The 27,032-nt window shown below is 38.8% G+C and overlaps 3 pseudogenes; 1 reads left to right on the top strand and 2 right to left on the bottom strand.

Annotated features, from left to right (window-relative positions):
• LOC136132543 (RNA/RNP complex-1-interacting phosphatase-like) overlaps positions 1-14,053 on the top strand; it is a 42,905-nt pseudogene extending 28,852 nt beyond the window's left edge.
• LOC136133146 (RING finger protein 11-like) lies at positions 8,922-9,590 on the bottom strand (annotated as a pseudogene).
• A 2,869-nt stretch (positions 14,054-16,922) lies between the features above and the next one.
• LOC136132542 (uncharacterized protein C2orf78-like) lies at positions 16,923-26,419 on the bottom strand (annotated as a pseudogene).
• Between the last annotated feature and the right edge of the window lie 613 nt (positions 26,420-27,032).

The following is a 27,032-nucleotide window of genomic DNA, read 5'->3' as shown; positions in this document are numbered from 1 at the left end:
ACGTTTGAGAAATTGCCAAACTGTTTTCTACAGTGTCATCTTGTTTTTAAACAATTATCACAAATTTTAAACATATACAAAAGTATACAAAATACTGTAAGTGTTCCTTGTATACCCATGAACTCATCCAGCTTTAATATTTACCAAGTGATGGCTGTCATCTTTTATCTATACCCCCACCTGTTTCACCCCATTCCATATTATTTTGAAGGAGCACCAAAACAACATGTAATTACACCTATACATTTTAATTAATTAATTAATTAATTAATTTATTTCGTGGCTGTGTTTGGTCTTCGTTTCTGTGTGAGGGCTTTCTCTAGTTGCAGCAAGCGGGGCCAGTCTTCATCGCAGTGCATGGGCCTCTCACTATCATGGCCTCTCGTTGTGGATCACAGGCTCCAGACACGCAGGCTCAGTAGTTGTGGCTCACGGGCCTAGTTGCTCCGTGGCATATGGGTTCGTCCCAGACGAGGGATCGAACCTGTGTCCCCTGCATTTGCAGGCAGATTCTCAACCACTGTGCCACCAGGGAAGCCCGAGCTATATATTTTTGGTATGTATATTTAAAATATAGGGCTTTTATTCCTTAATATCATTTTTTAATAATAAATACCCAGTGAGTGCTCACATTTGCAGTTGTCTCCTAAATGTCATAAAAATTGTTTTTAAGAATTTTGAATTAGATCCACATAAGGTCCACACTTTGCCGTTGATTGTTAGGTCTCTGAAGTCTTGTTTAATCTATAGGTTCTCCCTGCATGTCTCTCTCACTTTTTTCTCCTCCTTGAAGTTTATTTTGAAAGAAACCAGGTAATTTGTCCCATCTAGATTTTGATGATTACATTCCATGTGTTGTGAACATATTCTTCAGTCCTTTTATTTCTTTAAATTGGTAGTTGATCAGAATGAAACTTGCATGTTTTGTTTTGACAAAACAGTTTCGTAGGTGATGGTGTGTTCTTTCACGAAGACGTATGTAATTGTCTCTTTCTGTGATATTAGCAGTCACTGATGATTCATACCTACATCCATTAATTCAGTTGAGGCTTCAAAAAATGGTGAATTCTGTTGTTCTTTTTTTCACTTATTAGCTGCGTATATTTCTATGAGGAGAAGATTCCCCTCATCAGCTATTTTGTTGCCCAGTTGTAGAGGCATGATTCTCTTCTTTTATTTCACAGTTTTCAAAATAATGAGTTGATTCATAAATATCCTCCAGTGGTGACCAATTTTGTAAATTTATTTATTCATATCACCATGGACTCCATTACAGTTATTATTCTGAGTCCCTATCTTTGGCCAGTTGGAGATTCTCAGTGACTCCTGAGTCCTTTTGATATGACATCTGTTGTTTCTAGACCTTTTCAGTGGTCAGAGCTAGGAAAAATGTATGTTTGTTTTTAATATTTTTAAAATATGTCATAGGTTCATACTGCTACTTTCCATTTAAATTCAGAACTAGAGAATTTTCACTTATCCTTTTCTGTCTTCTATTGATAGTCTACTATCTCCCACCCCACGAATACCAGTTCTCAACAATGCCTGAAATTGGCTCTGTTTCCTAATTCGAATCCAAGTTCTTCTGACTCTATTCTACTATTCTACTTAAATCACAGCTGCTTTATGGCCCTTGAAATGTAAGATAGAACATAAATGTAGGTAGAACTGTTTATATCATTTTGAGTTAAATGTGCATTCATTCACATAGATTTCCTTTTCCTTTTGCATGCCTAGTAACTGTCCATTCTGCAGTTTTAATGAAACTCAAGTGATAATTACTGGTTAAAGGAGCTTTGGAAAAAATGGCTCTTATCAGAATGACTGACATACTAAGTTTAATATACTCTCCTGGTTTATATTCTGCCTTCTCTAATGAATATTTTATTCTTTCCCTACAAAGGAAATAATACATATTTTCATGGTTTTGCCTTTTAGGACTTACCATAAACTATTCCTTATTTAAAATTTGTACAATTGGGCATCAGGTGCCAGATGACGACACTAGTTTTAAATTCCAATGTGCTGTTAACGGGTTTCTGAAAGAAAATAAAGATAATGATGAGTTGTTTTTTGTTTGTTTTTTTTTTCTTTACCTGGACTTTGGTATGCATTTTGAGTGGGGTTGGCAATTTTTAACATTTTTAATAGTTCTGACATTAGGCCTGTTGTGTTTGGTAACATTAAGGTGGAAATGTCAGATGGTGCTAGTTAAGTGCGATGTTTTTCCTGTTTATGGTGACAAACAATTTAGTTTAGACTCGAAAGTGATTTTTGTGAGAAATATGAACTGAACTAGCTTACTTATCTCTTTTTTTAAAAATTTGAATGGAAAATACATTTTTTAAAATGTTCTTTTGTCCTATTTATTGGTTGAGAGGTGGAAGAAAAGGTTAAGACTCTCAGGTTCTTAGTGTATATAAAAGAGAAAACAAAAAGCAAAGGTTCGAGGTGAGGCAGATCCCTAGAAGGAAAACAAAAGAAAGTGGACTGGAAGAGTGGCTTCCTCATCATATGTGTTTAAGATATGTTTGCTGCTTTTACACTTTGGGTGCAAGTGAGGAAAAACACGACCACGTCTTATTCTTATCTTCAGACAGGAAGAACTTAAAAGGCTGGTGTTTTCTTGTTTCCACTTTAAGATCTACATTGTTGATAGTAGGTCTTAATAGCGTGTGAATTTTAAGGATACACTTGCCTTTTTCTAGCATCTAACTATCAGAAGGAACATGGTGTTTGCCATGTTTTAAGACTGAGGAATCTTTTGTCTTTGTAACACCACTGACCCCCATGAGAAAGTGTTCATTTTGTCCTCTTTCTAAATTTAGCCTGAGGAGTGTGCACTTTATTAAATAAATCTAAAAGACAGTAAATATTCCGTGTACATATAAAATAATGTGCATATATACATAAAACAGGGAGTAGGGGAGAAGCAGTAGAGATGGAGGTGGGAAGATAGGAGATAGGAGGTGAGAGAGAGAGAGGGAGAGACTGGAATTTCAAGATAAACTTTCATTCTATAACCTGGTTGCTTAATGCACATACTAGCTCTTAAATATCTTAAGCCCTATTCACAGATCTTCTCTGTACATTAGCTTTAAAACGTGAGAGGCTTTGCCTTGTCTGTGATCACCAGGGTGTCTAGAAAGGAGGCAAATTATCTGATTTGTGTAAACTGTAGTCACAGAAATGTTACCTCTTAAGATGTTAAGGTGCAGCTGCCAGCCTACTCACTTCCTCCAGGTTCCTTTGTGTATGTCCTGTCTGTTCCACGTGGGCTAGAAGATCCTTACAAGTGCATGAGAACACGTTTTTAAACCTTGATTGTTCACATGTTATACCAAGTGTAGTCCATTGCATATGCTGACTCCTCTGTGGGTCTTCTGCATGCGGTGGGCTAATTTCACCATGCTCTCTTCCATTGCAGTCTCAGGACCTTAGTTATGATCCATTCGTGACTTTCTCTGCTATAATCCCCTCCCACAGTTGCCAGAATCACTGATAATGAGGAGGAGACTATACTATCCACTCCCTAGAATTGGTAGAGACTCAGAAAATAGTTTCAGTAAACACCAAGTGCCTTATAGGTTTGTTGTTTTGGGCACAGGGATACAGAGGTGAGTAGAAGTCTTTGTTCAGTAGCAACTTACAGTTGTCTAGGAAGATAAACATGTAGTGACTATAAGTGGGTAATTATGATAAAAGAATCAAGTGCATCAGGAATATAGAGGAGAAATTGAAGAAGGCCTTACTGAGGAGACAGCATTTGAGCTGGGCTTCAGGGAAGAGGATTTTGCTGGAATGAGGAAAGGACAGCCCAGGTATTTGGAACAGGTACAAAAGGCACAGGGTTTGAACTTGTGCTCTGTAGGGGCAGACTCTGGTGTGACTGTAGGGTAGTGTGAAAGGGCAAAGAATTCATTTTGAGAAAATATTTGTATAACACCTTCTAAGTTGAAGCCACTGTTCTAGGAAGTAGGAAGAGAACAAAATTCTTGCCCTTACATACTTTACATTCTAGTGGGAGAGAGAGATGAATAAATAAGTCAATATATGGAGTGTCAAGTGGTGGTAAATGCTTTGGAGAATAACAAAAGAAGATGAAGAGGTGAGGGAATGTGGTAGGTGATCAGGGAAATCCCCTCTATTAAGATGTCGATTGAGCAGAGCCTTCAAATGAGATACAAGCCATTGGATATCTGGGAGATTGGAGATGGGGTGGGAGGGTGTGTTCTGAAGCAGGAGGAATAGTAGGTGCAAAGTCCCTGAGGCATGACTGTACTTAGCATGTTTGAGGAATAGTAAAGAGGCCAGTGTGCCTGAGCAGGGGAAAGTGAGCGAGGGAAGGGCAGCAGAGAATGGGATCAGGGAGGCTGGCAGGGGAAAGGAGGGAGGTGGATGATGTAGGTCCTTGTAAGTCATAGTTTGAACTTATAATTCAGTTGGAGAGACAGACTGATATTTGTTTATAGAGTTCTCAATGCTATGCTAAAAACTTGGGCTTTATTCTGTGCTAAGTGAAGATGTTTAAGCAACAGAGCAATCCAGCCAAGTTTATGTTTTAGAAAGATAACATCTTCCATGTGGAGGATCAGTTGAAATAGAAGAGATTGTTAGAATTGTAGGGTGGTAGTAATCCAGGCAGGAGATGATGCATACCAGACACCACCTAGTCACAGAAATAAATTTTGCAGAGATTAGCTACATGTTGTTGCATTTTATTTACTTTCTCATATAATTTTTTTAAAGTGCTGGACCACGAAATACTTTGGCATAGTTGGAAAAATCTGAGACTCGATTCTAGTCTTTTTTCTGTTTGCCTGCTGTGCAGCTTGGGCTTACATCTCAAGCCTTACTTTTTCATTGTGAAATAAAAATGGTACTAGTTAACCTGAGAACTCCACAAGCACATAGACCCATGGTATGTGAGGAGCAGTGAATGAGAGAAGATATGGAAGTGCTTTGGGACCCCAAGAGCTCTTCAGAACCCGTTTGTTCTTTTTAATGTTGAGCATTAAAAGTGAAGGTATTTCATTTCTTTCACTCAAAACGAAATTCTATGCTTCTGATAGTGTGTTTTTGTTTTTTTCCACTCCCTTTTTCTATAGTCAGATCAGTTCCTGATGGGCATTCTCCAGTCCATGCTATTGCATCTGATTGGAGGCTATGCAAAATTTCCCAGAGACAATGAATTTTGACTTTATAGTAGTTAATTCTTTATAGTGCGTTCCTGCAAAAACACTCTTTTCTTCAGAGTTTTTCCTTTTCAGGAAGTGGTCATGTTTTGGTAACTAATAAATGCTACTCTTCAGAAAATTGTATAACTTGTTTTTTGTGTATCTACTTCGCTTACTTAATTCCATATTCCCTGTTTTATAGACAGACTTATTGGTGTCCACTGTACCCATGTTTTAGACAGGACTGTCTACCTCATCTATAGGTGAGTTGCCAACCCCCAGAGGCAGACCATGTTTAAATTGTTCTGTTTACAACAGTAATGTAAGCTAATGTAAGCTGAATGCAAAAAATGCAGTCAGAAAAATGTATGAAGTGGAAGGCAATTTTGCCCCCTACTCAGAGGTTACTACCAGTAATAATTTAGCACATATTTTTTGAGACGTAAAAAATGCAGATATAAGCATATACAATGATCCCTTGGTATCTGCAGGGGATTGGTTTTAGGACTCCCCATGGATACCAAAATCCTGGGATGCTCAAGTCCCGTATGTCAAATGGTGTAGTATAGTTGGCCTTGCATATGTGCAGGATATGGAACAGTTGGATATACAGCACTGACTGTACACGTGATTCAGTTGTATAGTGTTTAGATATTCTGGCTTATAATTTAATGTATGGTGGCCATCTTCCTATGAAAATATTTGGAGACCTCAATCTTATTTATTTATTTATTGTTATTATTTTCCTCCAAATTTTCTTTAGGTAGTTGGATATATATTAATGAACAAAAACTTATGCAAGATATATGTAACAATTTACTGGAACCTGATATTCTGATTCTTTCAGTTTTTCTCAAACTCACCATGCAACTCATAAGAAAATTCCCAGAGGCACCACTGTGCTTGGTATGTTTGAGGAATGGTAAGGAGGCCAGTGTGGCTGGACAGGGGCAAGTGAGTGAGGGCAGGGCAGTAGAGAATGAGATCAGGGAGGCTGGCAGTGGAAAGCAGGGAGGTGGATGATGTAGGTCCTTGTAAGTTATAGTTTGAACTTATAATTCAGTTGGAGAGACAGAATGATATTTGTTTATAAAGAATTCTCAATGCTATGCTAAAAACTTGGGCTTTATTCTGTGCTAAGTGAAGATGCTTAAGCAACAGAGCAATCCAGCCAAGTTTATATTTTAGAAAGATAACATCTTCCATGTGGAGGATCAGTTGAAATAGAAGAGATTGTTAGAATTGTAGGGCGGTAGTAATCCAGGCAGGAGATGACGAATGCCAGACACCACATAGTCACAGACATACATTTTGCAGAGATCAGCTACATGTTGTGTTTTATTTACTTTCTCATATAATTTTTTTAAAGTGCTGGACCACGAAATACTGTGGCATAGTTGGAAAAATCTGAGGCTCGATTCTAGTCTTTTTTCTGTTTGCCTGCTGTGCAGCTTGGGCTTATGTCTCAAGCCTTATTGTTTCATTGTGAAATAAGCACAGTGCTAATTACCCGAGAACTGCACAGGCACATAGACCCATGGTGTGTGAGGAGCAGTGAATGAGAGAAGGAATGGAAGTTCTTTGGGACCCCAAGATCCTTTTAGAAACTTTTTGTTCTTTTTAATATTGAGCATTAAAAGTGAAGGCATTCCATTTCTTTCACTCAAAACAAATTCTATTCTTCTGATAGCCTGTTTTTTTTTTCCACTCCCTTTTTCTATAGTCAGATCAGTTCCTGATGGGCATTCTCCAGTCCACACTTACATCTGATTGGAGGCTATGCAAAATTTCCCAGAGACAATGAATTTTGACTTTATAGTAATTAATACTTTGTAGTACATTCCTGCAAAAACACTCTTGTCTTCAGAGTTTTTCGTTTTCAGAATAGTGATAGTGTTGTGGTGACTAATAAAGGCTACTCTTCAGAAAATTGTTAACTTGTTTTTAGTGTGTCTACTTCACTTACTTAATTCAATATTCCCTCTTTTATAGACAGACTTATTGGTGTCCACTGTACCCATGGTTTAAACAGGACTGGCTACCACATCTGCAGGTGAGTTGCCAACCCCAAGAGGCAGACCATGTTTAAATTGTTCTGTTTACAGTAGTAATGTAAGCTAATGTAAGCTGAATGCAAAAAATGCAGTCAGAGAAATGTATGAAGTGGAAGGCAATTTTGCCCCCTACTCAGTGGTGACCACCAGTAATAATTTAGCACATATTTTTTGAGACGTAAAAAATTGCAGATATAAGCATATACAGTGGTCCCTGGAAATCTGCAGGGGATTGGTTTCAGAACTCCCCATGGATACTAAAATCCTCAGATGCTCAAGTCCCGTCCATAAAATGATGTAGTATTGTTGGCCTTCCATATCTTCAGGATATGGAACCATTGGATATACAGCACTGACTGTACATGTGATTTCATGGTATAGTATTTAGATATTCTGGTTTATAATTTAATATATGGTGGACATCTTCCTATGAAAATATTTGCAGACCTCAATCTTATTTATTTATTTATTTTTCCACCAAATTTGCTTTATGTATTTGGATATAAATTAATGAACCAAAACTTAAACAAGATACATGTAAGGATTTAATAGAACCTGATACTCTAATTCTTTCAGTTTTTCTCAAACTCATCATTGGGCTCATAAGAAAATTAACCAACATGGATACTACTACAGTTGAATGTCGAATTCTTAAGTGCTTATGACATACTAAATTTTTCTATAATGCACTTATGAAGAACCCTTCAAGAGAATTGTGTTTTATATGTAGAAAAGTGTTGATTTCTTTGAGGAGAGAAGCATTCAGCTTTAGTGGATAAATCCTTGTTAGGCTGAGGCAATCATTATCATATCCCTCTTTGCCATGAATTGTCTTATGAATGGTCATATCAATCTGTTTTGGCAAATGAGCAATTAGGAGAAGGTTGTTATTGTGCTTATGAGAATAATATTTTTCTCTGAAGAAAGATAAATATGCATTAGGAAAATGACCATTGGGACTCTTTTTCTGCTTCCTCCTTGTTTTGTTAGAATATGATACTTGGTTTTACAGCAGTCATCTTGTGACCCTGAGATGATTGTTGTATGCCAATAACGACAAATGGTAGATTAGAAAGAACCAGCAAAGACAGAAAACAGCAGCATCAATAGTAACAACAATCACAGCAAAAGAACAATGGGACCTTAACTTGTGGAGTTCCTATAAAGTACAAAATAAATGCTCTATGTTTATTCTAAAAAGAAAAAGAACTGTGCAAAAAAGCTTAAAACTACTTTTTTGTGCCAGTGTTATAAAATGTAGCTTTAAATAAAACCTTGACCCAAATTCCAGCAACTTCAGAAAAGAATTTGGGTAGGGGGAAGAAGAAAGATATCTCACTTAGGAACAACAACCACTATCTTTATCCTAATCTTCGACACACAATTGAAACATATATAGCTGCTCTAACACTTTACACAAATCCTATGTACTGGAGCAATAACAAGATCTGAATACAATTATATTTTTAAACACTGGGCAAAGGCTTTACATAAAAATAGCATCCTACTTTTCCCCCTAAATTTCTAAAATATCACATACTTTTCCCCAACATCTGCAGCTGTTCAGGAATTTTTAGGAAACTTTCATTCATGATCTTAATTCCTAATCCCTGGCTCTTTGGGTTCAACAACAAAAGATCAAAACCACCAAAAATGATGGTTCTCTTGAAGTCAGGTGCGAGTCACTGGCTTAGTTAGTCTTGTAGGACAAAAGCAGTTCTGCGTCAACTGTCTCCATGCAGGAGGGGCACGTGAAGCATCTCATCAGCCAGTCATCTGTACAGCCCTGGTGATCTGCATACACAGCAGAAATCAAATTGGGTTCTCATAAACAAAGTTCATCATACAGATCACACACTCCCGGATCTTTTTATTTAATATTTGTTTTATTTTATTGATTTTTTTTTTGTTTCACTGGGTCTTATTTGCAGCCGGTGGGCTCCTTAGTTGTGGCATGCAAACTCTTAGTAGTGGCATACATGTGGGATCTAGTTCCATGACCAGGGAACGAACCTGGGTCCCCTGCATTGGGAGTGCAGAGTCTTTAGCCCGTGTACCACCAGGGAAGTCCCCGAGATCCCTTTTTCTGATCCGTTTCTTCCAGGATCATAAACTCCTTTAGGCTGATGCTGTATGAGGCCTATTCTTTTGAGCTATCCTATTTTGTTCCTCTCAGTTAAGTTGCTAGGTGAGTCTGGCTAGGTGTTGGGTGATAGACCAAAACTGGAACTTGATCCAGATATGGCAGCAGTGGCTCCTGATCCAGCTCCATCCCCTTGCCAAAGCTAGCCCAGTCAGACTGAGACTTGTGAGGCAGGGAGATGTCATCCGAAGTGGGGTACGTAATGCACTTCCCCATCTTCCGGGGCTTGAGTGTGTGATCTGTGTGCTGTTTTGACAGTCTTCCAACCTGATTCTTCTTTTTTTTTTAATTTATTTATTTATTTATTATTTTTATTTATTTTTGAATTTTTAAAATTTATTTTTTATACAGCAGGTCTTATTAGTTATCTATTTTATACATATTAGTGTATATATGTCAATACCAATCTTCCAATTCATCTCACCACCACCGACCCCCACCCCGCCCCACTTTCCCCGCTTGGTGTCCATACGTTTGTTCTCTACATCTGTGTCTCTATTTCTGCCTTGCAAACCCGTCCAACTGTACCATTTTTCTAGATTCCATATATATGCATTAATATACAATATTTGTTTTTCTCTTTCTGACTTACTTCACTCTGTATGACAGTCTCTAGGTCCGTCCACGTCTCTACAAATGACCCAATTTCATTCTTTTTTATCTTTGAGTAATATTGCATTGTGTATACGTACCACATCTTCTTTGTCATTTCATCTGTCGATGGGCATTTAGGTTGCTTCCATGACTTAGCTATTGTGAATAGTGCCACATTGAACATTGGGGTGCATATGTCTTTTTGAATTATGATTTTCTCTGTGTATATGCTCAGTAGTGGGATTGTTGGGTCCTATGGTAATTCTATTTTTAGTTTTTAAGGAACCTCCATACTGTTCTCCATAGTGGCTGTATCAGTTTACATTCCCACCAGCAGTGCAAGAGGGTTCCCTTTCCTCACACCCTCTCCAACATTTGTTGTTTGTAGATTTTCTGATGATGCCTATTCTAACCGGTGTGAGGTGATACCTCATTGTAGTTTTGATTTGTATTTTTTTAATAATTAGTGATGTTGAGCAGCTTTTCATATGCCTCTTGGCTATCTGTATGTCTTCTTTGGAGAAATGTCTATTTAGATCTTCTGCCCATGTTTTGATTGGGTTGTTTGTTTTTTTTTTTTTAATAATGAGCTGCATGACCTATTTATATATTTTGGAGATTAATCCTTTGTTTATTCATTTGCAAATATTTTATCCCATTCTGAGGGCTGTCTTTTTGTCTTGTTTATATATTCCTTTGCTGTGCAAAAGCTTTTAAGTTTCATTAGGTCCATTTGTTTATTTTTTTTAAGGCTGCTTTGTTCCTTTGCTCACTGATGAACATATAAAAGTCAGAAGTTTTTGATATTATAAAACGTCAAAGTAATGAACATTCCTGTGTGAACACGTTTGAATATATATGCTTTGTCTCAGTTAACTTCACTCAGAATGGGACTTCTGCATCAAAGTGTTGATGCCCTTATGCTTTTTGTGGTTGTTGCTACACTGTACCAATTTATGGTTGTTCACGCAGGAAATACTTATTGAGCATGTGTTATGTTTAAGCACTGTGCTGGGTGCTAGCAAAAAGGCTTGTGAAATTCTGTGTGAAGAGACTTGGCTTGCCCTTTGTGAATTCTAACAGTCCAGAGAGGGAATAGATATTCAAGAATCATACTCTGCATGTAGAATTACATCTCTGACAAGTGCCAAGCAGAGGAACATGGTGCCATGAGAGCATATTTTAGGGAGGATTTGATCTCATCATGGAGATTAGAGAAGGTTTATTTAGGGAATGTTTCAGCTGATATCTGGAGGATGAGTAGGTATTAACCAGATAGAGACGTTGGGGAGAGATTTCTGAGCATAAGGAATAGCAAAAGATCCTATAGAGGAAAGCATATGCTGTGTTGGAGGAACTGGTCAGGAAGGTGGGGCTGTTGGGGGAGCCTGTGATTATAATGGAGCTTCAAGTGTGGGTAGGAGATCGATCGTGCAGGCTTATGTTTAAGGTTTCAGACTTTAAGAGTAATAGAAAACCATTGAACTTTTTTCTTCAAGGTGAGTGTGTGGAACATACCCAATTGCATTTTCAACCTATCATTTTGCTACCAAGTGGAGAATACACTGCAGGGAGAAAGAGTGGAAATGAGGAAACAAGTTAGGAGACTTTTGTAGAAATTGGGCATAACGGTGGCTTGGACCAGGGTATGGTGGTCATTTTGGTGGAAAGATGTGGACAGATTCTAGAGGTATATAGGCAGTATCATTGTTAGCACTGGTGTTGGGTTGAGGATGAGTGTGAGGGAGAAATAACTGTCAGTGACGGTGATTCCTAAGTTTCTGGCTCCTATGGTTGGTTAGATAGGGTTTTTTAGATATGATGTTAATATTTATCTTAATGTGTCTTTTATTATTTGCTGGTTCTTGATGAATACTCTGTCATATCAGGTCTCCTGTTTTTAGCGTACAGAGCATTTTCACCGAAACTGACTGTTGCATGTTATCAGATAACTTTTTAACATCTGTCAGTTTTGTCCTGTATTTTATTCTCTTTCTTTATTAATTAAATTGTTGTATTAATATAAATATATTAATAGATTTTCTAAAGTTGCATTATCCTTGCATCCTTGAAATAACACCTTTTTGTAGTCCTGGTGTATATCATTCTTTAATAGCTATTGATTAGATATGCTGATATTTTCTTAGGATTTTTATATCTATATTTGTTAAAGCGAAATGGACCTTTTTTGCAAAACCTTGATTTTATTTTTATTTACAAATGATTCGAATTTTGTTGTTTTGTAGATATTTGATTGATGTAGAAGGCATGTGGCCAGATGATGCAATTGGATGTAAGTATAAGGGTTGTCACTACTTTTCCCTTTTTATAAAATTTGAAGGTAGAAGTGTAGGGGAATTTCTCAAATTTTGGACAAAGAGAAAAATTTGTAATTCATTTGTTCTGTCATAAGATAACCTTTAACCAAAAGTTTTTAAAGGGATGTATCTGGAAATAGCGAGATATAACAGCCTAAATAATTAGTCAGTGGATTCAGCATTTTTTTTCTTTTTAAAATTTATTTAATTAATTTATTTATTTTTGATATTATATCCACTGCACCACAAAGGAAGTCCCTTTTTCTTTCTTCCTTCCTTCCTTTCTTTAAAGCTCCAAGTCATTTAAAATATATGACTTCTTACTAAAAATCTCCAGTTCATATAACCAAGGGGTTTATAACTTCTCCTGTAAAAGTTATATTCCTGGGACTTCCCTCATGGTCCAGTTGTTAAGACTCTGTGCTTCCAATGCAGCAGGCGTGAGTTCAATCCCTAGTTGGGGAGCTACAATCCCACATGCTGCACAGCCAAATAATTTTTTTTTAAGTTATATTCCTGTATTATTGAATTTAGTGGTTTAGGTTTTTTTTTAATGTTTAGAAGATTTCAATTTATTTACCAGGAACAAACAAAACATAATCTAAAAATAGTTTTCCAGAAACTATTTCCATCATTCTCTTCTTCCCTTTCTCCTGCAGACTGGTGTTTTATCTTTACAAGTTCTCCATCATTCCATAAGAAAGCTGCTCTTCTTCTTTTTTCATAGGAGATGGTGAACAGTGGTAAAATATCCAGTTTACCTAAATTTCTAGAGTACACTTCAGGGAGTGAATGATGGGGTGGGATGTTGGGGCAGAGTGAGAGATACAGATTCTGGTGAGACTGAGAGTCATTCACAAAAATTATTGGGCTGTGGTGAAGGGAGAACAAAAATAAATCAGGTTCCTGCTAGTGGACAGGAAGCCAAAATGAAGAAGAATGGTGTGTAGCTGGACAGTGTAATTAGCCCATAAATGCTGTGTCTTCTGATAGTAATTATGAACAGAAAACAAGTAATAATTACTAATAACACATAGGTGACAAATCCTTGAGAGTTGAGGCAGAGAGAAAGAAAGATGGCATTATACCTTGTCTCTGGTTCATTGAGTTTCCAAGGCTGGTTTATGACCAATCTTGGGTGAAATCATAACTAAATCATTTTTGCTAAGGTGATCAGCTTTCGTGGGGTCCTTTCTCTGCACTCTGTCCAATGATAAAGCCCACTTGTTTATGCCTCCTGGAAAACAGTTATTTCAATACAGTATAAGTGAAGCATTGATGAAACAGCTATGAAGAACATATTTCCACATGGCCTCACACCTCCGTTTCAAAGTGCTTTAAAACTTTTTTCATCCAAAACTCAATAAAAGAAAAGGATGGGGATCAAATCCCGTACAGAGGCACTGTAAGAAGAAAGAGAATAAGGAGCAGAATAGCATCTCTTCAGACAATAAAATCAAGTTGGAAAAAACAGGTCCACAAAACAGATCAAAACTGTAACCTATTATTTCAAAGTGAGCTAAAAGATGTTAGGAAAAACAATGGAAAAGATGAAAGAACATGGATCGAGGAGGGAATTGGAAGTTACTGTTTAATGGCTATAGAGTTTCTGTTTGGGATGGTGAAAAAGTTCTGGAAATGGTAGATGCTGATAAATGTCACCTATGGGTGTTTAGTTTTAGTTGATCTTCTTCCATGAAAGGGTTTGGAGAGATTCAGAAACTATACTGCTGCCTCCATCTTTCTGAGGTCCTGCTCAATCTTTAGACATAATTATTTTGAATTTGGATAGTGGTGATGGTTGCACAGCATTGTGAATGTATTTAATGTCACTGAATTGTATACTTGAAAATGGTTGAAATACTAAATTTTGTTTTATGTATATGTTACCATAATGAAAAAAAGATGAACCAACAGCATAAACTAGAATTAGGTAAGATGATAGAACTCAGGACAGATTTCAAAATAAAAGAAAAAAAATTCACAAATGCAGACTAAATTTAAAATAATACAAGAGTGGGGACTTCCCTGGTTGTCCAGTGGTTAAGAATCTGCCTTCCAATGCAGGGGATGCAGCTTCGATCCCTGGTTGAGGAACTGAGATCCCCCATGCTGCAGGCCAACTAAGCCTGCACACTGCAACTACTGAGCCCACGTGCTGTGGAGTCCACGTGCCACAACTAGAGAGCCCACAAGCCGCAAGGAAGTGCCCACGCACTGCAATGAAGAGCCCACATGCTGCAACTAATACCTGACATTGCCAAAAATAAATAAATTAAATAAAATAATACAAGTGAATGAACATAATGGATAATGCCTTAAGAGAAACAAACAAGAAAAGGAAAAACATTTTAAATCAAAAAGAAGATAAAAAGAATTTTAGAGAAATGGAAAACATAAAAGATAGGCAAAAAAGAGTCAGGACAGCTCTGAAAAAAGTAATATAATTACGTGTAAGAATCTATTATACCATAAAAGTGACATTTCAAATCAGTGGGACAGGTTAGTCAATAAATTGTGATACATACATGTTGAGGTATAAATAGTTCTCTGGAAGGATCCACAGCATGGCAAAAGCAGATGTCTCTGAGGAGGGAAATATGTGGCTGAGGAACATGGGGAAAAGGGTGACTTTTCATTGAATACCCTTGTGTACCTTTTCTAATGTTCTGTCATGTGAATTTATTACCTCTGAAGTTCGCCTGAGTTCAAACCCCAGTTCCCCAAATTACTAGCTCTTAATCTTGGGCAAACTCTTCACACTCTCCAAGCCTCTTTATCTGTGAAATAAGGTCAGTAACTTAGACTGGTGCTGCCTGGCACAGAATAAACTGTCAATAAATGGAGATTATTAGTGTAAAAAAACAAATGCCCATCAATGGATGAATGGATTTTTTAAATGTGGTGTATATGTGAAATATTATACAGTCATTAAAAGGAATGAAGTACTGACACATGCTATGACATGGACAAACTTGAAAACATTATGCTAAGTGAAAGAAGCCATACATAGTGGTCACATTTGTATTATTTCATGAAATGTCCAGAAAAGGCAAAACTATAGTGACAGAAAGGAAATTAATGGTTGCAGGGACTGAAGGAGGAGGGGATGAAGAGAACCTGCTGATGGTTACGGGGGCTTCTTTTTGGGGTGATGAAAACCTGATGGGTTAGATGACAGTAATGGTGGCATAGGTTTGAGAATATACGAAATGATGCTGAATTTGCAGTTTCAGAAGGTGAATTTTATGGCATGTGAATGACATCTCCAAAAAATAATTTTGAAAATGAAAATTGCCAGGTTTCCCATGGTCACTATCCACTGTCTCCATCTCTCCCTTCTCCCCATTGCATTACTTTTGACGCCCGCCCCCCCGCCCCCCGCTGCTCTCTCCCATCCTCACTCCCTCGAGCTTGCCCATGAGGCCTCCCAGTGAGCCCCTGAACCGCTGGGTGCCTGCGTCCTGTGGCTGTTGGAGCGGCTGCCCAGTGTGCGTGCCCCGACTGCTCTCTCCCATGAGAGTGGACGCTTCCATCAGATTTTTCTTGTGCATTTCAGTTGATGGTGATGTTTATAGAAGGTGGCACGCACCCTGGTCAATGGAGGAAGCCCCTGAAGTTAATATTTAGGCCTGTCCATAAGTTTGATCTCGTCCACCAGTAACCTCAGGATGCTGTGCTCTGTAAGCCAGGTGGGCCGCCTGCGGGTACTTGCAAATACTGAGGACTTTGGAGGCATTTGGGCCTCAAATTGAGGCCTTGTAACTCCACATGCGATGTGATGTCAGCCCTTTGCTGCACCTCTCTAAGTGAAGTGGAACAGGAATACTGGCTTTGCCTGTTGCTGCCAGGATTAACTGAATAGTGCATTAGCTGCCCTGGTGCTTAGGTGTTGAGTACATGGTGATTTACATACCAGGCCCTATTCGTGGGCCTCCTGATGCCACAGTTCCCTTTGCTCTGCCCCTATCATCAGCTGCCCCTAGGATAACTCTGAGCCCTAGCTCCCTCTCTGGGGGATTTCCCTATTCTCCCACTATAATCACACCTGAATAAGGCAACTCAAACCTTTCAGAGATGTGTCCTGAACCTCTTGGTTTCTTAAATACCTATCTGGTGGTTGTGAGACATAAGGCCAACCTCCCCAAGAGACGTTTTCTATTTCTCCTACTAAACCAAGACTCATCTTCCGTCATCTTCAACTCTACTCAAATTTTCTTCTTTCAACCCTGACCTCTGACACTGCTTTTTCCTTCTGCCATTTCATCCTAATTCCTGCTTCCTTTCATAAATCCATAAATCTCTTTTGGCCTTCCTAGCCCTGGGCCACATTCCTTCCTGTTTCCTCAGTTTTTATCCCTTTCCTTCATTCTCGCATCCAACTTTCAGTCCTTCCTATCTCATGCAGACTTTGATTCCAACCCCATCAAAAACAAAAGAAAACAAAAAAAATCACGTCACAGTTAGCAACATCTCAAAATTCAAAAGTTTTATTACTTACCTATTAATTCTATTATATTTATTAAATTTTATTGTTTTAAAATGTATCAAAATAAAAGGAGAAATTTATACCTATATTATCTATATTTGGAAGAACAGGTGATACCCAAGGTGGCACTAACAATCCTAGCAGCTGTTACTTTAAATATCTGTAGTAGTCAGCAATTTCCATTTCTTTTCCCCTCTCAATGAAAAATTGCAGTTTCCCCAAAGAGTTGTGTTTGGCAGCATTCTCACATTCTTGTTGGGCCCACCTCTTCATGGCCTCCTGCTCTGGCTTCTGCTCTTGTTCGATGGGCTTTGACATTACTGGCTCAGGGACATTGTGTTCCCTCCATGGAATTCATTGCTTGCTGAAGTCTTGGAGTAGAAATGGGGTTTGGACCTTGGGTGGGGACTAGCGCTTAGTCTCAGCAGGGGGAACAGGCTCCCGCAAGGTGAAGTTTTGTAGGGTGCAGGCCTGGGAGTGGCAGACTGAGAGACAATAGGCTGGGTATGGTCAGTCCAATGCGGTTGGGTTGGGTTGGTCACAATTGGCTGAGCTGGTTTGGCAGGACATGGTAAAGAGGCAGGAGCTAGCTGGGATGAACTGACTGCGGCAGGTTGAGCTGAGTTAGTAGAAGCAGACTGGGCATGGTCAGCAACAGCAGGGCGATGTGAGGCTAGAGACTGTGGTCACTGAAGAGCAGGTCAAGCTTGAGGCTTTTCCCAGGCAGAAAAAGGCAGAGGTATCAACTTGACCTTCCCAGGAGGAGGCAGCTCATACTGGGATGGAGATGGACACTCTTTTTCAGCACTACTGTCTGGTTTCTGGGCTTTAATTTCAGTTTTCTCAGAACTCTTACCCTCACGTGGGATATGCCGCCATGGCTGGATAGCTGGGTGTGACTGTGGGTGTTTAGTGTTGCTTGAATTTCCCAATACCTGACAGGAAGCAAGCCCAGTTTTCTTATCATTCTTCTTCCCCAGTGCATGAAAAACCTTCACAGACTCCAGCATGTGCATGCCTAGGGAGGTTCGAGGCTTTTTAATGTTCTCTTGGGTAAGCTAAGTTTGGTGTTCCTTTCGCTTCGTCTGGGGAAGTGTTGGCTTCCCTTCTGCCTTGACTTTGTTCCCTGACTGCTTATATTCCCTTCAGCCTTCTTTCTTCCTCTGGTCCTTTTGGTATTTTCCTACCAATGGCTTTTCGTTTTGCTGATCTTTCTGGATGCAGCTTTCTGAGGTTTGCCTTTAGAATCCTTGGCCGTGTTCACAGGAGTCCAGTCACTGACTGCAGCATTGCATAGAACCACTTCTTCCCCTAACAGGCACCCTGAATTCTCTGGCTGGATTCTGGCATTGGGAGCACCACTGATAGGCTCAGAGGCTTTGTGTTTGTTCTTCCTGTGTTGATCAGAGGGAACCTTTATGACACTTGGCTTTTCCTGCACCTGATTCACCTTAATGGCTCTGTTGTCTTGGCTTTGATCACGTTTGCACCTTTGGATTGATCAAGATCTTTCAAAGAATTAAAGAGTTGGGGAAGGTGAATATCTTCCGCTAGTGTAGTAATGTCTGCTAAACCACTGCTAGATTCCATCCCATTTTCAAGTGTCCCTAGGTCCTCAAGACTCAGGCTGTTCTTTTCCAGATCAGCATCTTCAGAGCCAGGCTGCTTCTCTTTGCTGAGGGGATCAGTGCAGGCCAGGAGCTGGTGAATATCAAGGATTTCTAAAGGGAGTAGTGGAGGCTCTTGGTTTTCTCTTGGGATCTGGTAGGCATCCAGAAGCTTTGAAAGCTTGATATTAATATTCTCCAAGTTCTTACTATCTACTTCACTCTGGTTTGGAGCTGGAGGCAGGGCCAGGAGACTACTGACATTCTGGACTGGAGCTGTCCCTGAAATGTCCCCAAGTTCAGGTGGTGGTTACTCTCAAGTATCTGAATATTTCTGCTCCTGCAGGACTTGCAGAGTTCTTGAGTTTGTGTCACACAAGATGTCTGGCTTGGAGGTTGCAATCCCAGGGAGTTTTTCATCACCAGGGAAGTCTCCATCCCTACAAAGGAATCAAGGAAGAAGTCAGTCCCTCGTAAGTGAGATGCTCCACCTAAACACCAACACAGCAATCATGTACCTATCCTATAAGATAAATGGTGACTGTTGTAATTCTTACTGGTGATTATTTCATGTCACTGAGTCTTGGCTTTCTTTGTATTTCATAGAATTGTTATAAGTCAAATAAAAAATGTCTCATTTTTTAAAAATGAAATGTTTTATAATGCCTAGCATCCTCATATAGAGTCCTTTCAATTCTCCCCATTTTCCTGACAGGCTAAGAATACTTCATACCATGAACTAAGAGAGGGAGTAGAGCCCTTCCTGATGAAATATATAAACAAAGACAAAATATTAGCCTGCTTGCTCTGGACAGGATATCGGATGACATGGTCTTAAATCCTAGTGTAAAACAAGGAAGTGAGGACAGTTAAACTGGCACTATTATACCAAGAGTTCTGAAACACCTTCCAAAGTGACTCTAGCAGTAGATTAGGGAAGGGAGTGATACAGTGTGGTAGTACAGGGGGAATGATCGGATACAGCAGTGAAAAATGTGGTACCTATTGGTATGTTCTCGGGGTTCTTGTACCTGTAGCATAGATGACCTTTGCAGTGTCCGTCCCACCTTCCCACCTGCGTTAGGTGTTCTTCTCTTTTAATTTATTTTTTGAACTAATTTATTTTATGTATGTATTTTTTTGGCTGCACTGGGTGTTAATTGCTGTGCACAGGCTTTCTCTCATTGCAGCTAGTGGGGGTTTCTCTTGGTTGCAGTGTGTGGGCTTCTCATTGTGGTGGCTTCTCTTTTTGTGGAGCCTGGGCTCTAGGCATGTGGGCTTCAGTAGTTGTGGCTCACGGGCTCTAGAATGCAGGCGCAGTAGTTGTGGCACATGGGCTTAGTTGCTCCACGGCCTGTGGGATCTTCCCAGACCAGGGCTCGAACCCGTGTCCCCTGCATTGTCAGGCGGATTCTTAAGCACTGCACCACCAGAGAAGCCCCAGGTGTTGTTATATAGAGTCTAAAACCAGAGAGCCCTGAGCGAAGGTAGTAGTTATTAAAGGCTCAGGATCTAAATTCTACCTGTCTATACACCACATCCCAGCTGTAGATTTGACCCCATTTTTGAATGCTGACCTCATTGTTCAACTTTCTTGATGTTTGTACTCACCTTGAAAAGTTGTTTCTGTGATGGGTTGAGCAGACACAGGGTAGTAGATTCCAGAGCTGGAAGCTGGCAGTAGGATATTTGTGGGCTGACTCTCCTTTAGTACCATTACCATTTCTGGTTGAACAGAGGCCCTACTTCGTGTGAATGACACAGAGCCATAGGATTGCAGGAAGGAGCCAACTTCTCCATACAGTAAAGACCCTAATGTGCCTTGGTTATAGTCATATACTTGCCTTCCTTCCTGGTAAGGAAGTTACAGTCTGTGTCCCTGGTTTGGAATTTGAGATGGTGTTCCCTGAGGAAGGCTGCAGAAAGTAATGGATATAGAGGGACCATGATATTGGTGTCTGAAGTTTTATCATACTGGACTGCCATAAACATGGAGCAAGCAGCTGTGTGCTGGTCAGTGACTGCCAGAGTAAAGTCTCCGAGTGAAGAAGAATTCTTTTCAATGCTTCCTGTGATGTCCCACTCAAGAACGCCTGGATAGGAAGCAGCTGAAGTGGAGATATGGCTCTGGTCAGCAACTCCAGATTACATAGTTGTGCTAGAATGTTGGTGAAGGTCGGCATTACCCATGAGTGTCCTGAAAGAGGTAGTCCTAGCTGATGCCAAAATGACGGCAGGAGAAGAGACCCTGGAGAAGTTGCAGACACTTCCTGTTAGGGAAGTTGCATTGCTCACCATAGGAAGAGAGTGCTGCAGAGAATTTAGAGTTCCAAGTACAGATGGATTTTGAAAATTTTCTGTAAGAACAAGAGGGTAATGAAAAAATCAGGGAGATTGATAAATTCTCACTATGTTTGAGGAACAACATTTTCTTAAGGTTCTTGCTATCAGGACACCTCTAATGTCAATACTTACTGAGAAACCAAAAATCAGACCGTTATGATGGTTGTAAGGACTGAGCAGTTTTACACTCTTCTGTATTAACTGCCTGTGCTCCCATGTTGGGCACAGATGGGCAGAAGACCCAAGTGGTATAGTTCAGACATTGTTCTCTAGGTTGGAAGCAACCTTCTCCCTGCCCTATCTTTCCCTTCAGCCTACACTAGTATTGACTTCTCTACTGTTTCCTAGACTGGAAGCATTTTAGAACTAGGAGGTCCTTAGAGAACTTCTATTTTCACAGTCTCATTTCATGAGGAAGGAAACTGAGGCTCAGAGAGGTCGGGTTGACTTGTTCAAGTTCTCTCATTACGTTAGTATCCTTACCAGGTTTCACAACCTAAGTATCCTGACTTCCTTGCCAGGACGCTACTCTGAGCATGATACTGCCAGAAAGCAGGAGAAACAGAACTTTATAATATAGGCATTTTTTTTTTGTCCATTAGAAAACAGTACGGCTATTACCATTGTAACTTTCAGTGTCTCACTTTGCTTGTGCAGTTCCCACGCTATTACCTAGAGTTCACATATAGCTCAGTCCAACTGGTAAATTTAAAGAGTCATTTTTACCCTCTTCAAGCCTGGTTTCTCATCCTACCGCAAAATGATTACCTGAAAGTGAATTTCTTAAGTGCTTTTGGAAAGAAAAATGTTATCTGCTTTCTTCAGATTACTCATCTGTCAAGTGGTTATAACACCACCACCAATAAAAATAGCAGTAATAATTAATACATGAATAAACTGATATATTGTGTATTATTTATATGGAGGAAGATACAATAAGTTCTAGAAAGACAAAGAAAAATCATGAAAAACATATTACATAACGAAAAAGAAATACATAGTTATTAATGAAAACTGGGGTTTGTGGCAAGTATCAAAGCATAATGAATTTACTAACAAATGGCATTCTGTACCATACGTGCAATATTATGAAAGTGAATTTTGTCCACTCTATTTCAGTGAATACTATTAACGAAAAACCTGGATAGAAGGTGATTTTGAATGAATTCCTACCTAATACATACAGACAGAGAAGATATATCAGTAAAAATGCATAACAAGAAAAAAAATGCAATCAATGTGAATGTATAGATAGCCTCAATATACGTAGACAAGTATTTCAATGAAAACTGGTACAAAGCAGACAGCAAAATAATAAGTGTAAAAGAATTTCATTATTGTGCTCATTCATATTTTTACCCAGCAAGTAACAGGTATTAAACCTGGTAGAAATATATATTTCAAAGAATAGAAATATATAATAAGGAGAAAGGAAGCTTAAAAAGTATCCAGAAGGTTTTTGTATTTATCTTAGAACTTAGTTTATAATCATCTTCAACATCCAAGAAGATCACATCCCAAACCTAAAAAAAACATCATCACTAGAAGCCAATTAAAAAAGATTTTCAAATGTAAGAGAATCCAAGGAACTGTACAATATTGTTTTAGATAATGTGGATTTTTTTTTTTGCCATGCCACGTGACCCTGGCAGTGAAAGCACCGAGTCCTAACCACTGGACGGCCAGCATATTCCCTCAATTTGGAATTAGAGCTGTGGGGCTTGACATTTTCTTTTTCTTCTTAGGTAGCTAAGATCTAAAAACGAATGATGGCTGTTGATCAATGTGCTGTCTGTGTTAGGAAGGAAAGAACTGTAAAAATGAAAAGCAACCTTGCCTTAGAACGTACATATCACACAAAGGAAATGATTTGTCCACATATTTCGTTATGTAATATGTCCACAAAGAGTCAATGATTTGTCCAAAGTCTGATTCAGTTTCGAAGATATTGTTTAAAATTTTTAATTGGTAAAACGTCTACATAGTTTAAAAATTAGAAAGAATAAAATTTTGAAAAGCAGACCCCTAGATAAACACTTTGTTTTCTTGTATATAGGAAGCATCATTTCTAGAACATATTTCTAAAATGTTTATATTCAAAACTGTCAACTGCCAACTGTATTCAGAGAGGTAATAAAAGAAAAAAACTGAGTATCACTTTTCTGGTAAGCTGCCTTTCCTGGTGATACACTCTTCTGTCCTTACTTTCCTCTTAGTCTGTGAAAATAAGGATTTGCTACAATCAACTTTGTTTTGCCCTGCTCTGACCAGAATTCACTCTATGCTGTTTCTGCTTTAATTTAAAATCTTTGGTTCCCATCAACATTCCATTGCAAACTATGTTTTTCTTGAGAGCTCCTCTATGCTTTCCCTTTTCATTCTTATATTTTTTCCTATCTCTTGGTTCCTGTTGGCCTGTGCTGATGCAAACTATCCTAAACGTCCTTACATTTGACTCTGTGCCTCCCAATAGCTTAGTACTCTCCCTTCTCTCTCCCTATTTTCTCTTTTCAACTAGTCGAAATATTAGTGGAGGGAGACCATTAGAGATGAAACCTCTTGGTATATATTGCTAGTTTTCTATGTCACCTGGCTTTTCTGTGTTTCTGTTGAAACACTCTTGAGAAGTCTCTGATTTCATTTTCTACATGGGTACACTTTAAGGCACAATATTAGAAAAGAAGGGATCAGTGTGGTCAACCAATGTATTATCCTAACGTAACAGATAAGAAGAAAATCAGGCTTTGTGAGAGAGTCAATGATTTGTCCAAAGTCAGACAGTTTGTAAACGCCAAAATCAAAACTGAAATTAGGTCTCCAGACTTCTAGTTCAATACGTTCCCTCATTATTCCATGCTATTTTGAATCTACTAGTAAATTTAGGGGCAAAATAAATGTAATGAAAATCTTTAAAAAGTTTCTTTTCTTACCTGACGTGGTCAGAGAAGAAGAGGAAGCATCAGCTGCATATACAAGGGATGAGGAGACAACACCAGAGGATGACTGAGTGGCTTCAGCTGAACGGAGCATGTGTCCAGTACAAAGGTCACTGTTTACTGGTCACTGGTCACTGGTCACTTGTGATGATGCAAATTTATTTACAAACAACTCCACGGAAACCCAAAGACTCTACCAACTGGTAGTGGGTTTGGTAGCAGAATGATGTCCAAAAGCAGGCAGCTTAAATATATGAGATAGCCAATAGGGAGGTCCTATTCCCAACAGCAAGGCAGGTATGGGTGGAGAGAGTGTAGGAGAGCTAAAACAACACCTAAATTTCTGAGCTCTGGGGAGGAAATCCTAGAAGACAGATTTACCTCCCTGAGGCTCTTACATTAAGGAAATCATTGCAACATATCTTACAGACGTTCATTAATATAATTTACTAACAGTTACTAATATTCTACAGAGTATTATATTTTATGTATCATATACTTAGAGCTATATATATCTTATTTAATTAATATCCTTAGGAAGGCAAGATCCATCTAGTTTGAACTTTTACAGTTGTTCTGAAATCATGTCTGTCTAATCAGTGAACTTATAGCAGCTTTTAAGGAGCAAAAGTAGGGATTAAGAAACTCTTTTTGTAACTTGGTTAAACAGTAGGGTGAAGTTTGTTGCGTGTAACTTGTGGAGAATGTTCTGGTCCAAGGCTCTTCTCCTTCAGTTTCATCTCCTTGACTCCTACCTTCCTTTGGCTGGGCTAGGCTGGGTCAGGTTGGAGTTACATTTCTCTTCTGCTTTCTTTTTTTTCAATTTTTTCCCTTATGGGCATTGTGTCTAGGACAAACCTTGATCTTGCATTCTTACCCTCATGGATGTTACTTGATCTCAACTTCCAGCAGCAGGAGTCTTCTTTTCAGTGCTTGATGCTTCACATAATAGACTCTGCCCATTGGAAGCAAATACCAGAGAACTAGGAGACAGAGCTGGTTGCAGACCTTTCCTCTTTCAGCCTTTGGTTGCAACTGTTTCCCCATAATTTGGTAGTTCTGGTTCCTTGGGCCACAAAGGTATCCTGCCATCCAGCTTTTTTATATGTTAGAGACATTTCGAATACTGTCTCTTTTTCTTTGCACAGAAGTATATACAGTGTGGCAGTTACTGTAATCTCCTCCCCCTTACAAATAACTAGAATCTTGGACCTCTAGGATTCTCTGTCTTGCATGCTTGGGTGCAAGGCCTAGCAAAATGAAGAGGAGAATAATTAGAGAAGGAGGAGGACATTTCCTGGAGAACTGGGAGCAGATAAGGTGAAAGGGCACAGGAGAAAAGTGATTCATGTAGATTTTTTGGTTTCTGTGGGAAACAAGTTGACACACTTTGTCCTCATTTTGTATTACCAGAACAGACAGTCATAGATATAAGTAGCTCGGTACTGCAGCAACTGCCATGAATTCTGTACACTAAAGGGAACAGTCTTACATATATTTCTCATTTTGTTTTATGTCATATTACCTTATTTATAGCATTTACTGGTATGTTTGTAGAATACAGATTTTTTTAAATGCTCTGGTTTTGTCTACATGGTTATTTCCTTGTCACATTTTTAAGAACTCCAACATTGTAAGACATATTGCTTGTTTTTCTCTTGATGATTTTTTATCTTGAGGATCATAAACGAATTAGACCTGTTGGATTTTGTGGAGAAATTTTAAAAAGGGTTTGTGAAAAAGGCATTGCTGTGAGACGCATTATGCATCCCAGTGTAAGGAGCCCATATCTGCCCTCTAGCCAACTTGGCCTTGATTGCCTCTGTTTAAATTCCCCTGGTTAGTGCTTTTCTCCCTAACCACTCTTGTGACTGTGATAATGTGAGTAAGGGATGAGTTGCTAATGATTTATATGTGAGGTAAGCTGGTTTGAGGAAGGAAATCTATGGATCTAGTCATTTTCCTTGGTGGTAAGCTTTCAGGGAGGGGTGCAAAGATTGAACTTTCTGAGCGTTTTCTAGTACCAGGAAGATATCCCATAGATGGGACCTCCAAAAACACACATTTAATTTTTAGGCTGTTTCTCCTATTATGTGATATGAGTTTTTTCACTGATGGGGATGATGCTTATTTGAGAAGAAATTGTGAAAGGTGTTATAGTATACAGATGTGGCTTAAGATTTTAAGTTTTTTTTCAAGGTTTTTCCCCTAAGCTTCCTACTTCAGATGGCCTACTTACATGATACTAATATGTGATGTGAGGCTAACAACTTACTAAATACCTGTAAGCCAGATCAATGTCTCTTTTCTCTATATTTCCATGGAAATCAAGGGACCCATAACTACTGCAGGTTAGAGTAGTTGGTGAGAGATTGGGGGAAGTGTGGTAAGACAAATTTTGGTATCAGTAAAATGTTTACATATTAAAATATTCTGTTCCAACTTCACTTCTATTTAGGTAAACCCTTAGTTAGGATTTTCCTGGTTCCAAGGATATGTAACTTATTTTCTCTCCCTAGTTCCAGCCATTTAACTTTAGCTTGCAGGCTCAGCATCACCTTAACCTCTAAAAGAATCTTACATGTGGGAGGAAGAAATTAAAGAGCTCTATTTCAACACTTAGGAACATGAAGCCCTACTCTGACCTACACCTTTATTGTTAGAGTTAGGGTATTGTCTTCTCCCGTATACCCACTTCCTGCATTTTGAACCCATCAGGTTAACTGAGACATGTCTTGGTGCAACATACCCAGTTCATCTATCCCTGAGGCTCTCTTTAATTCTTCCCATTGTCACATTGTGATTTAATTAAATACTGGAATCCGTCAAACTCTTGCATGGTACCTGAGGGCCTATCGGATACTGGTAGATTTAGTTAGTGTCAAATACTTAGTTGTCTGATTCTCCAAATATCCCTTGCTCCTATATTTTCCATCCCAGCATACAACATATCCATTAAGGCACTGTTTTATCTCATGTTGGACTCACTGCCATCCAGAGGCCTATGCTTTGCTAGTTCCCATACTTTCTGGAAACCCTGTTATGGCCAGGTCTGGATTTTTTGTGTTCCCACCCAAAGCCTGTATCTTTTAGCAAGCTGGAACTATAAGACCTACATAGATTTTCTAGTTTCTGATAGATTTATATCACAAGCTGTACATTGTCATATCTATAGATATTTGTATCATTTGTACTTTTTGGCCATTACATGCTTATTGGATATTTTTCATAATTTGCAGAAGAATATTTTATGACTTAGCACCAAATTGAATGTGCCTATTTGAAAGTTGGTAAACTATGTTGTGCTAACTTGTATCTTTTCTTTATACAAATAGTAATTTACTACTATTGTCCCGTTTGTAATTATGTGG

Source organism: Phocoena phocoena, chromosome 13 (genome assembly GCF_963924675.1).
Source record: "Phocoena phocoena chromosome 13, mPhoPho1.1, whole genome shotgun sequence".
NCBI lineage: Eukaryota > Metazoa > Chordata > Mammalia > Artiodactyla > Phocoenidae > Phocoena > Phocoena phocoena.
The sequence above is the reverse complement of the archived record's forward strand: the minus strand, read 5'-3'. Positions and strand labels throughout refer to the sequence as shown.